At 30.6% G+C, this 13,062-nt stretch overlaps 1 pseudogene; it reads right to left on the reverse strand.

Moving 5' to 3' along the window:
• Positions 1-559: 559 nt before the first annotated feature.
• On the reverse strand, positions 560-3,605 carry LOC123216314 (annotated as a pseudogene).
• Between the last annotated feature and the right edge of the window lie 9,457 nt (positions 3,606-13,062).

The raw sequence follows: 13,062 nt of genomic DNA on the forward strand, positions 1-13,062 counted from the left end.
AAAAGATGGTGGGCGAAAAATATTTAAAATTTACTCTATCTTCACACTATTTAAAATTTATTCTATTTTCACATTATCAACAACAGAGGTGACAATAAAATCGAACCTTTATCCTATCCCTCTTTATTTGAAAAATATATTCTTTAATGAAACAATTATAGTCCTATAGTCAAGAGGAAGGGTATCAAAGATGGAATAAAGATGGCGTTTCTTTTGCAAAAATAAACATTAAAATATTCAATATCTATTCACCCCTTGTCATCTATAACCTAGGACTTACAATATAATGATTCTCTCTCAGAATAAAAATAATATATGGTGCTGCTTCTGCTGCAAATTTGTCTAGAACAAGAATAATACAAGGGAAAATGTTTCACCCGAATCATCGCTGTATACAATAATAAATCAGCATCTGTTTGAATGAAAGTTAAAATGTTATCAAAGGATCTGCAAACATATTGTACATATATATAGTGATACCTTGAAAGCCCAGGTGGTGAATTACAAACAAATCAGCAGACATAGAAAATATTGTAAATGAAAAAGATGCCATGGCCGCTTGAATCGAGTAGAAAGAAAAATAAAAATTTATTACATCACATCAAATCTTTATAAATTACAAGTTATCAGATAAAAATATGCAGAAAGCTGACATCTGTGATCTAACAGAATAACATTTTATTTGGGAAGGCTATGCAGAAGAATTTCATACCATTTACATCTTCTGAAAGGGAACAGAAACAAATTTAGAATATAAAAATGGGTGGAAATGAACAAACATAATCTAGATCAAGCCTGGCAAAGCCTCTTGACACTGTAGCCATATACTTGCCCTGATGTTCAGCAACTGCCAACTCTGTTTCACTTGGCTCTCTTGTGCCATCACCAGCGAAAACTCCAGCGCCATATGGAGAGCCCCCTCAAATAGACTCCATCTTGAACATACCAGCTCCAAATGTGTAACCAATAGGAACAAATAGCATTCCATGGTGGACCAACTGGGTGATGGAAGTCCAACTGGACCAAACATAAACATAAAACACATTAGATTGAAAATGTCAAGAACTACTATTATTATTCTGGGAAAGAAATTAATCCATAAACAGAAGAGAACACAGCCTCATGTCAAGCTTACAAAGCAATTTCAGTTCCCTAAGACTATGACTTACAAGAAGGCAACGATGGAATGCTAAACCAAAACAGTAAACTATAACCATAACAATTTCTCAAAAAGAATACATACACTTTATATGCGTGCAAATGAACAAAGAATCATCATCAATGACAACTACACAAATGCACTTCTACGCATGTACCTTTAACTTATTGCTTGTTGTAAAAGCATGACAGTGAACTGAAGCTGAAGTAGACAATCTACAGTACAAGTTCGGTATTCTTTAAATTGTTGGAAAAGAATGAAGAAAGCAAATGTTCAGCAAACTAAACATTCTTCCAGAGATTTCATTACATCTAAAAGAATGAAGTGAGCAGCTGTAAATTACTTAAAAAGTTGTTGAGCAATAAGAATCTGGCTAAAACATCGTAACAACATTGAGTTATAAATGCTGTACCAATAACAAAATGATCCATTTTGATGGTTATTAATCTACTGTCAAGCTACAAGCAATTATCACAACAGTTAAAAGTTTTGGATAGGAAGGATACGGATGCTGGCAAGCTATTAGGTTCGCCATTGACAGATGAATCATAATTCCAATAAGTCCACATAAATTGTTTTGCTTTCAAAACTCAGAGGACCGTTAACGAGACAATGCATGAGACTTCCTTCTTCAGTACTCCATAATAGAAGTGCGAAACCTCTGCTCCATTACGCTGTCAGTAATTTTTCTAAACTCCAAACTTCATTTTCCTGCTCTGCATCCGGCCAGAAAATCATTTACTGCTCTTGGATTTCCCAGTGCACCAAACTCAAAACACCCTTCAGATCTCCAGCTAATTTATTAGTTCTTGATTGAAATTTTTAAGCTTCCTAACATCATACCCGCATAATCAAATCGAAAGCAGAAATTTCTCTAAACTGTTCTGGTTTGCAGTCAATGTAAGTTTAAACTATTGAATTCCAAACGAAATAATGATTACAATAAAGGTGCGTTTGGTTAATAGTTTTTAAGATTACCTTAGTAATCTATCTTTTATTCCCTTGTTTGGTTTGTCAATAATAAAATATTACAATAATCTTCTATTACCAATACTGACGTGGCAGGTAATATAGGTGGTAATCTGATTACCACCTTCACCTTAGGTATTTAAAGATTACTACGGTAATTTTGAGTTTATTATAGAAAAATTATTATTTATTAATTTTTTGAGGTAAAAATAAATTTATTTTTAATTAATATAACAAATAATATAAAAAATATTTGAACAATACTATGTATACCCACTTTAGGTACACAAATATATACATACTCATATGTGTTATAATATGATTGGTTATTGTTTTATTCTCAATTTAAAATCATCCAATCACATAATGATACATATAAATGTGTATATATTTATATACCCAAAGTGGGTACATATAGTTTTATTAAAAATATTTAAAAAAAATTATATTTAAGCGCATTTAAGTAAAATATTTTACTGGTAATCTTTTATTATCTTTAACCAAACACAATAATTATTTATATCTATCAAATTTTATCAAACATAGTAATCATTTATACCAGTAATCTTCTAAGTAATCTATCTTCAAGGTAATCTTTTTATTTTAGTAATCAAACATTATTCAAACTAAACGTCCCCAAAGAGACATACTAAACACACAATGATAACGTCCCCCTTGAATGTAAACGTCAGTGTTATAAATGTACCATCTCGTTCTGCATAAAAAATTCTAATTAATAATAATAACAAAGATGATAGGTTAGCTAGATTTACGCAGTTGTTTCCTGGCCGCTGCCTTGAGTAGCGGTACTCACAAAAAAACCGGCTGGTTTTCCCACAAGTTTTCCTTCTTCCCACAGCTGACTAGTGGAGTCAAAAAAGGCTTTCATTTGGGCCGCCATGGACCCATACCTCGTCGGAAACCCAAACAAAAACCCGTCTGCCTCAACCAGCTCCACAGCCGAAATCTCGCGAACGGTTTCATCTTTACGCGGGGCTTTCATGTTCTCCAAAACCTCTCTTCTTAACGTCTCGGGCACCCGAAACAGCACTCCTTCCATACCCGAAACGCCATCCACACCTTTCTTCATCCTCTTGGCCAGTCCCTCCACGTGGCCATACATAGAATAGAACACAATAAATATCTTCAAATTGGAGACCTCTGGTTGAGATAATGTTGTTGTTGTTACGGCGCTGTTGGACTGAGTTGCTGAAGACTATCGGGGGATTGGAACCAGCGGAGGGGCGCCAGCATGCTCATTTTGGGAATTAACGGCAAGGGCAAAGGGGTTTTTGTTCTTCTTGCTTGGGACGCAGCCTCCGCCTTTCCCCATCAAGAATTAGACGTTTCTTTAAAGAGGAGAATGAAAACCTAACAGTGGAGTTGGATATGGAGAGAAAGGAGGCAAGTATAAGCGTTGTTGATGAAGTCAATCAGTCAGCCAGCCTCCGCCTTTCCCCATCAAGAATTTATGCATGGCAGTTGATAACATTGCAGGAAGAGTGGCCTGGTTTAAAGGTAGCAGTGGCTGAGCTTCCCGGCCCACTGGGCCTACATATCGGGTCATGCCGAGGCCTACCATTTGATAGGGTTTTATATGGACCCCCTAATTAGGGCTTCAGGCTTTGACATGTCAATTAAAAAACTTATTTTTTAATATATAATTAATAGAGTCTTTTTATTATTTATATTCCTATTCGAATTAAATAAATAGAACTTTTAAATTTTATTGACAGACCTCACTTATGACGGATATATTGTATTATTATATAATAAAATAAATAAAATATATATAATATTAATCATGAAATTGAAAATATCAAAATATTAATTTGTGATACTTTTTTAACTATATTCAATATTTTAATCATCATCAATTTCATCATATTTTAAATTTAAAAAAACAGTCAAACAATTGAGACAATTCATTTATATAAACTCAAATAGAAAGAAAATGACTCAATATAACATTGAAACAAATACAAGACCTACAGTGCCTACTAGGCTACTACACACATTGATGAAGCATAAATGTTTGTGAATTGTCATGATTGGCATTTACTCTCAATCTCGTGTCATCCCATCACGCATGTGAAGTTTAGCCTTTTACGGAGATTGAATAGAGGTCAAAAGACCATCTTAAGGTTAGTTTATTCTAAAAAATTTTTTTGCTAAATTATATAAATTTTTTTATTAATTATAAGAATAACATTTTATTAAATACCATTTTATTCTTTTAAAGTTTAAAAGTTTGAAAAATAGTAGAGTTTGATTTTTTCAATTTCGATGATTACTCTTAGAACTCTCAACCAATCTTTCCACTAAGTCTTGGGTTTTCAACATAAAAACCATCAAAAATTTGATCAAAATGATCAGATGATGTTGCATAACACATAGACATGTGTGTCATTGTCTGTACCAATGATATATATGTGCAACATTGTTTGACCATTTTGATCAAATTTTTGGTGATTTTCATGTTGAAAAACCATTAGAGAAGGAGGTAAGAGCAGTCAATGATCTTTCCCAAGTGATCATTGGAACTGGAAAAATCAAAGCCTAAGAAAAAAATACAACTTTTTAAACTATTAGAAGAAATTGTTAATTTTTTTAAATTAAAAGAATAAAATGAGATATAATTTTATATTTTTATATTAATAATAAAATAACGATTTAACTCTTATAATTAACAAAAAAATTTAATAAAAATCGGATAAAAATTAAATATTTAGATTTTTAAAACTCTGTAAATAAGAGTTTGAAAATATATTAAACTTAGTGAAAATAAGTTTTTTTGGCTTGAATATATTGTAAAAACTTTTTGTCAAGCCAATTAACCTAAATGCGTAGGTTATACACTACAATTTTATCCTCTGACCGGTCCCAAAACCTTAAATACGGCTGCGTGTCTAACTTCAGTGTTAAAAGGATTAATACCATGACGCCCTCACTTCCTCCCCTTTCACTTTGTCATATGTATGTATTTATGCGAAGAGGCCTAGCTCGTGACATTAGCGTAAAGGCTCTTGGAACCGCCTCTCAGTTTTCGTGTCAACAATGATTATTAATGGCCACGATAAGATAAATTATTTAAATAAATGTTAACTATAATATATTAAAACGATTTTATATTATTGAAATGATTTTAATATATAAATAAGGTTGACAAAATAACACACACTGTGTTGATTGCTAAAGTTGAAGTGTTAGATTATTCAATATGTTCACTAAAAATAAAGTAGCATACTTCCATATGACTTAGAGGTTATTTCCACCAAGTACTTGAGTTTTGATTGGAGTAAATCGTTGATTAAATTGTAATTAGATTGTTGTTTGTCCTGATCCAAATATTAGTCCGATTTTTGGATAATTGACTAATCTGATCCAAATCTTAATCTATGATTATTAGAATAAAAATATGAACTTTCGTATATTCACCTTACTTTTTCTTTACTTTTTATAAGCTTTTTTTTTTTTTTTTGGTTACAAGAATTAACTTAATTTGATTGTTCAATAATTTCATAATTAGTGCAAATTGTTTTGAATATAAGAACAATTTCCATTTACAGTTGGAATTAATCTCAAATCAAATGAAACGAGTTTAAGTCTAAGGATTAATTGAATTTATTTTTATAAACGAGTCGAATTCAAATTAATCTAAACATTTTATTCCTAGCTAGCTTTGATAAGTTAAATTTATTTCAAGTTGTAATTTATCGATTTCGATCTGATTCATTAAATTCAATTCAATCTTGAATTGAACTTGTATGGGCTTCATTTAGATCAAATTCAACCCTATTTCCGTTAATACCATCGTTACATCTTGAAACAAAGTATTTCACTAGGAAGAAGGTTAATCAACATTATCTAGTAGAAATCTTAATTTATTCCTAGTCGCACTTATGTTTTCTCCATTCTTAATGGAATTCTCATTCCTTTTGGCAATTTTATACGGAAACATATAGTAATACAAACCACAATATCTCAACATAACTAACACATTTCTATCTATCGAAATCGTAATAGTTGAATTGTATATCGTATTGTATTCTATGATATAATTTTTAAAAAATAAAATAAAAATAAAAAAAAATTGGCACATAATCATTTTAGAAAATATCATAATTAACTTTAAAATTTTAAAATTTCTCATATACACCCTATTATATCATCATTTTTTTTAAAAAGTGTATTATCATATCGTAACATATAACATAATTTTTAAAAAATAAAATAATACTAAAAAAATCTAATTGACACAAAATCATTTTAGAAAATACATAATTAATCTTAAAATTTAAAATTTTCATATACACCTTATTATATCATCATTTTCTTTAAAAAGTTTATTAATCTATTTGATAATATTGTTATATTGAAGATACTTATCATATCGTATAATACATCTATTTTATCGAATTAATTCGATATACTTTATAAAACGTATTATTTTTTATCTGTATTATATCATATAATAAAACACATATCATATATTATAAGATAATAGTAACTATGCTCTAAACACTTACTAGGTTTTCTCCTTAAATCAAAAATTATTGGTCAACACATTTGCTTAAACTCTCGCGTTATTATTATATTATAGTTTAAACACAAGGCCCCATGCGTATCGTTATCTTAAATTGTTTACCGTGCATTTGAAGCTGATACTTATGGTGCATCATGGGCATTGCACTATTTGAGGTGAATCTTAAGTTCCTCTTTCTGTGGCCTTGGAAAAAGGAGAACGAAGGTGAAGCAGAGCAGCCCAATATTCTAATTTCAGTGTGAAACAGCCCATCAAATTTGTGTGGTACGTTCATGTGCATCCATAGAAATTAATGATGGCAAAATGCCAGAGCGTTATATTAAGAATATGACACCTAAAAGTTGGCAAAATGCTCCCTTTTCTTTCTAGATAATCTACCGCTTTTCAATGGAGTTGGTATTATTGCCTACTGTCCTTCCATTTCCATTTAAATTTAATCCAAAAGTTGCCGCCAGATACCACCAATGTCTGTGGATCTTGTACACCTGATCAGGCTGAGAGAACAATCTAGCCTCAACACGTGTTAATGGGAAGATTAAAACCCTAAGAAACAGCCATTAATGAGTGGCAAGCATGTGCAGATGGATTAACATTTGAAGCAAAATTTGGAATGAAATCAGAAGACAGACTGGATTCCCTTAAAAGACGTTGTATGGAATAGGAAATGAAACGACAGGACCATGGTTGGCCACATACCCACTAGTATTTATCATGTTTAATCATAAATTATGTTGTTGATAAATCAAGTTTTAATAATATTTCTCTATTATTTTGCTGACTATTCAAAGAAACGAACTTAGCTGGTTGCCGAGATTTCTTGCTTTTTAGTGAGAGGAATAATCCTGCTTTACTTTTTGTTGGTGAAAGTGACAAGCTTGCATGGTGTTTGCCTTCCAATGGGAAAAGGTTAAAACCTACCTAATCTCTCTCTCTTTTTTAATATTTGACCAACCAATAGGTTAGGTATGGGAAAGGGCAAACTGATTAACTCTATCCCTTCAATCTTCATATTTGATTATCAAAAGAAGCCCATCCCAACATATTGAATTCAGAGCTTCAATATAGATATAGTTCAATAACTAACAAAGTCTTGACAATGCCCCAAATTATGGCGTAATTCAAGGGAATATATACTTTGTTTAATATATTACTAAATTAATTGTTGACCTTTTAAATGACAAAGCCTCTAGTACATGAGAAGGGAAACATGGAAAGAAAATGTATATGTATTTATGTGTAACATAAACAATATCAACTTCAACAGTAAATTATCAAATAATATAAAACCTAATACAAAAATTGATGGTTGATATTATGAACAAGGGACCTTCAAAGATAACTTAAATAGTGTTAGCTTGGGATTCTTGAGAAGGAGATCTTGGGTAAGAAACTTGGTGAACCCATATCAAAATTAACTACTGATTTATCTAGTTTGAAGGTCTAATTCGAAGATAATTTCTCGTTACAAAAGATAATGGTACGAATAAGGGTGAGCCAAAATAAGTATATTGAAAACTGCTTTTAAAAGGGTCTAAATTACATGGGACCAAAAGATCCCGAACTCATTTCTATGAGGGGCTAAAAAATCTTTCCAATTGAAGAAAGAAGATTTTATTGTCAATTTATATACACCTAAAGATAGAATCCAGTATCTATTTCTATGTTTTGAAAGTGAAATATGATAGGGTAATATGACATCCAACATTATGGGTTTTTTCTTTTGTTTGTTTACTTTAAGTTATTGGTGCACATTGCCACGCCTTGAATCTTCTATGTATTTTTATTGGTTATATCCATATTTTCTTGATCTGAATCTTTTAAGTTTTAGTTTCTCTCTTTCCACATCATTATGCATCCTACAAACTAAAGAGATGACTATTCAAAGACTTTATCTCTTTGTCGAATGAAGAGATCTTCATCGGACAACCTTCTACTATGATCGTCCGAACGATTTCGACAGTGAGTGTGAGAATATGTAGGTGACGATGACGAGTGGTGGCTGAAGAGGGGATAAAAGAAAAGTCTAAATGTGGGCTAGAAATAGTGACCTTTTAAAACTTGAAATGTTTAAGGAGAGTGAAGTTGTTAATTTTTAAAACCTACGAAAAGAAATGAGATAAAATTATAATTTTTTTTAACATTATAACAAAATAACAGTTTTACCCTTGACTCTAACAAAAAAGTTTAACAAATTTTGGATGATATGTGAGTGTTTGAGTTTTTAAAGTTAAAGAGTATAAATTTGAGATTTCACTATACCTTGGGTGGGAAAAAGTCTTTTGGCCTATAAAAAATCTATAAGTTTGTTTTCTACAAGTTATTATTAATTTATTTTTAAAAAGGTTATTTAAAAACATTTTGTATATCAATTTTTTAAATTATAAAATTATATATACCTATTGTATATATAAATAGATACACATTTGATATATATTATTAAATAATTAAATAATTTGAATTAAATATAAAATAATATTTAATTACATAATGACACATGATACATATATATAAAATATATATACCAAAAGTGGATACCGTACATCATTGTCTTTTTTAAAAGATTTACAGAAGCCACAACTTTTCTAATACATTTTCAATTTTTTTTTTCTGACTTTGACAGCCTTTCACTTTCCTATTTGTGGTGGAGAAGATTAGAATCTATGTATTCCTTTTTTATGAAATACGGTCTCTCGAAACTTATAGATATAAATTTAATATTTTTATCTTTCTATTGCAAAACATCCCACAACAATGTATAATCCATAAAATTTTATAGAACAGCTATTGAAATTTTATAATCCAAATTTAGGGTGATTGATAAGGATATTCAAAACCGTTTTACAATTTTTTGAGTTGAACTAAATTTTTTATTTGAAAAATATCACAAACTAAAGTCGAATCAATTTAAAGATTAGTTAATTTTGAACCAAACAAAAAATATTAATTAATCAAATCAAATTTTAAGTTAACTTGTTTTAAATTGAATTTCAAAGGGTTATCTTATTTTTTTTAAAATAAGTTTTATTAATTTTTTATTCAAAATTTTAATAATTGGTTTGATTTGATTAATTGATTTTCAAAATTGACAAACTGGTAACCAAATAAAAAATTAATTTTTCTATATTCTTAAACTAATATTTGAATTAATTTTTTAAGTAACCTATTTTTTTAAAAACATGTTCAATTCAGTCATCGGATATTTTTTATCACCACTAGTGACTAAGTAGGAGTATTATTAAGAGTATTAATAAGATTGGAAAGACAATTTTACTTTATTAGGGGGACCACTGAATTAATCTCTTGAAAAGGGAATGAAATGAATTGTGCTAACATGTTTAGGGATTTGTTAATTAAAGTAAACAAAGAGATTAGTTGTGGTTAATTACCCCAATCAAAAAAGCAAAAACAAATCTAATTGGCCGTAGATGTTTAGCATCCAACTAAGAGTAGGAAGATGGGAAACAAGGAGTGGATATGTCGGGATAAAAACGACACCGAATTTTATAAGCATTAGGGTTTGAATTTATTAAGTCAATTAAAGGAAGGGTTTTTATTGAAACCATAAAACAGCACAAAAGCATACAAAAGAATCCCTACTATACCATGCGCATATTCTTCAAACCCTAGCTTTACCCATGTTTCTTAATGCAATAATTAAGCAATAAATTAGCAAAAAGTTAAACACGATTAACTTAAACTAACAGCTGCTTAGGAACTTGTGCGTGCAATCTCTCTCTTCCTGCTTTCATCCTTATCCAAATTAACCCTAGTAAACTAAACCCTAGATCAATCTAAGACTTACCCTAAATTTGTCGCTTAAAATAACACAGCTTGATTTAGAAATTGCCCATCTAACTAGTTTCGAAGCCAATGAATGCTTTTGTTGCTATAATTGACAATCCCTATCCCAAGACCCTTCAAACTTGGAACCATTGACCATCAAGATAAGAATTTGCTAATTTCGACCAACTAATCTCCTGTTCAACCATTCAACCCTTTAACAAATTGGGAACCAAGGACAACAAAAGGAGTCAGTGATATCTTAACCTCTCTATAATGTAACTTTCTCCATTATCAACTGAGTTGGGATGGAGGAATCAAAGTCTGTCATAAGCATGTGTATGGAATCCGGGTTATTGAAGATCAGATAAGATTCATACATGTGTAAAGAGAAATGGCTAAAAGCAAGAGTTATATATTGTATGAATAAGAAAGTATCCAGCTCAATTTCTGCCATTTTTATGCCAACTTTGTGGCATTGTTAATTTAAGATGTCATTACAATTGTGGAAAGGTGAGATGGGAGCTGGGAGCAGAGAGCAAAATGAGAGGTTCGTAGAAGTTGTGTGTGGAGGCTGCCATTGGAAAGTTATTGTGTTAATCTGAATCTAACTCAGTAAAGGTTTAGTTTCCTCCATTAGAAATAGAAACGTGGAAGGACGGGATGTGTGTGGTCCTCACTATCAAACTTGAAGAAATGACACGCGTGGAAGTTCTTCGGTTGCCCCCATGTGCCATTTGCTTGGAATGTAAGAAGACTGTCATTCTCTCACTGCATTGGTTCTTTTTTTATTTGGCTTTACTTTAAGCCATATTACTCCGGCTCCAGCTACAGCTTTTCGATATATGTATTTCTTTTTTAAAATATCCTAGTCAAACTCCAATTTTTTTAATATCATAGGATACCCACGTCATATATTGTACAAAACGATAAAAATATAAAATAATAATTTTTTTGAAAGATATAAAAAATTATTAATATAATAAATATATCATAAAATATAATATATATTCTATAATATAATACAATATAATATATATTATTCATATAAATTAATATATATTTTTTTAAAAATAATAATATAACAAAGATATATCCCATAAATTTTAGATTTGTGGGAGATGTTTGTAAAATTTTTCACAATAACTATAAAACTAATATATTTTTTTATTATTATTATATTTAAAAAGTTGTTTAATATAATAAGATATATTATACAAAAAAATCAAATTTTTGAAATATAATGTAGTGCATGATTCAACTATTAGGGTCAACTCAAGTCATCAAAGCGAAGACAATTTAATAAACCTATGATAGCTGTTTTGGTATTGCTTTGGATTACTCATAGGTGTATTATATACATTTACGAGATTACTTGAATCCAGTTCATTGATCCTTTCTATGAAAACATTTGGATTTTTATAACACAAACTTCTGTTAGAAAAAAAAAAAAAAGGATCACAAGATACATTTCATATTTTGTAAAGATTTGTTTTCATCTTCTTTGCAAGCGCACGGGAAAATATTGTAGGCTGTTCTTTGTTGCCACTTGTTCTATTTTAGTTTTTTATTGCAGACAGTCCAAATTTAGTTGAGAAAACATATATATATTTTTCTGGCCAAAACACTTATTCCGGCTATATAATGAAAATTCAAAGTAATCTTCTCCAATTTTTTAAAATTCAAATACTCATTCATTAGTAGGGTTGGACTCGAGCCCAGTCAGTTTGACCTCGAGCTTGAGCTCGGCTCGATCGAGCCCGAAACGAGCCGGGCTTGACTGAGCTCGAGCTAGCTCGATAGATTTTTCTTTAAAATTTTTTATACAAAACAACGTCGTTTTGACCAATATATATTAAAAACGATATTGTTTTGATAACAAAAAACGGGCCAAGCTGAGCCGAATCGAACTCGAGCCCGAAAAGAGTCGGCCTTAGCCGAGCTTGAACTGAACTCGAGCCGCCCATATATGAACCGAACCGAGCTCGAGTTGGCTACGAGTCGAGCTCAGCTCGGCTCGAATCTAGCCCTATTCATTAGTTTTGATTATTACAATTAGAAGTAAAATCATTATTTAGAGATTTTTTATTTAAATAAAAAAAATTTAATTTTTTTTCTCCCCTTAATTTTAAAAACCAATCATTTTTCCCTTATTTTATTTAAACAAACAAAAATTAATTTTTTTCCCTCTTAATTTTAAAAATTTACCATTTTTCCTAACTTAATTTTAAAAAATTAATCTTTCACCCCCAATATATATGGTTTTATATTTTAGGTTGAATAGTTGCCTCTCTCAAACTTTGAAACATTGCACTTACACCCCAAAAACTTCATTCTATCTTTTTGACCACTGGTCTTCCCAACGTTCTTCTCTGACCTCCTCCCTTCTTGGTGGTTTTTCAATGCAAAAACCATCGAAAATGCCGAATTTTCACACACGGATCTATTTTATTTTTGCATAGATTTGTGCATAAAATCTAACCATTTTGGCAAGATTTTTGGTGGTTTACATGCCGAGAAACCACTAAGGAGGGACGGGAGATGTCATCAGAGAGGAACACTGGAAAGAACAGTCATTGGAAAAATGGAATAAAATTTTTGAGATGTA

This window comes from Mangifera indica, chromosome 1, assembly GCF_011075055.1.
Source record: "Mangifera indica cultivar Alphonso chromosome 1, CATAS_Mindica_2.1, whole genome shotgun sequence".
Classification (NCBI taxonomy): domain Eukaryota; kingdom Viridiplantae; phylum Streptophyta; class Magnoliopsida; order Sapindales; family Anacardiaceae; genus Mangifera; species Mangifera indica.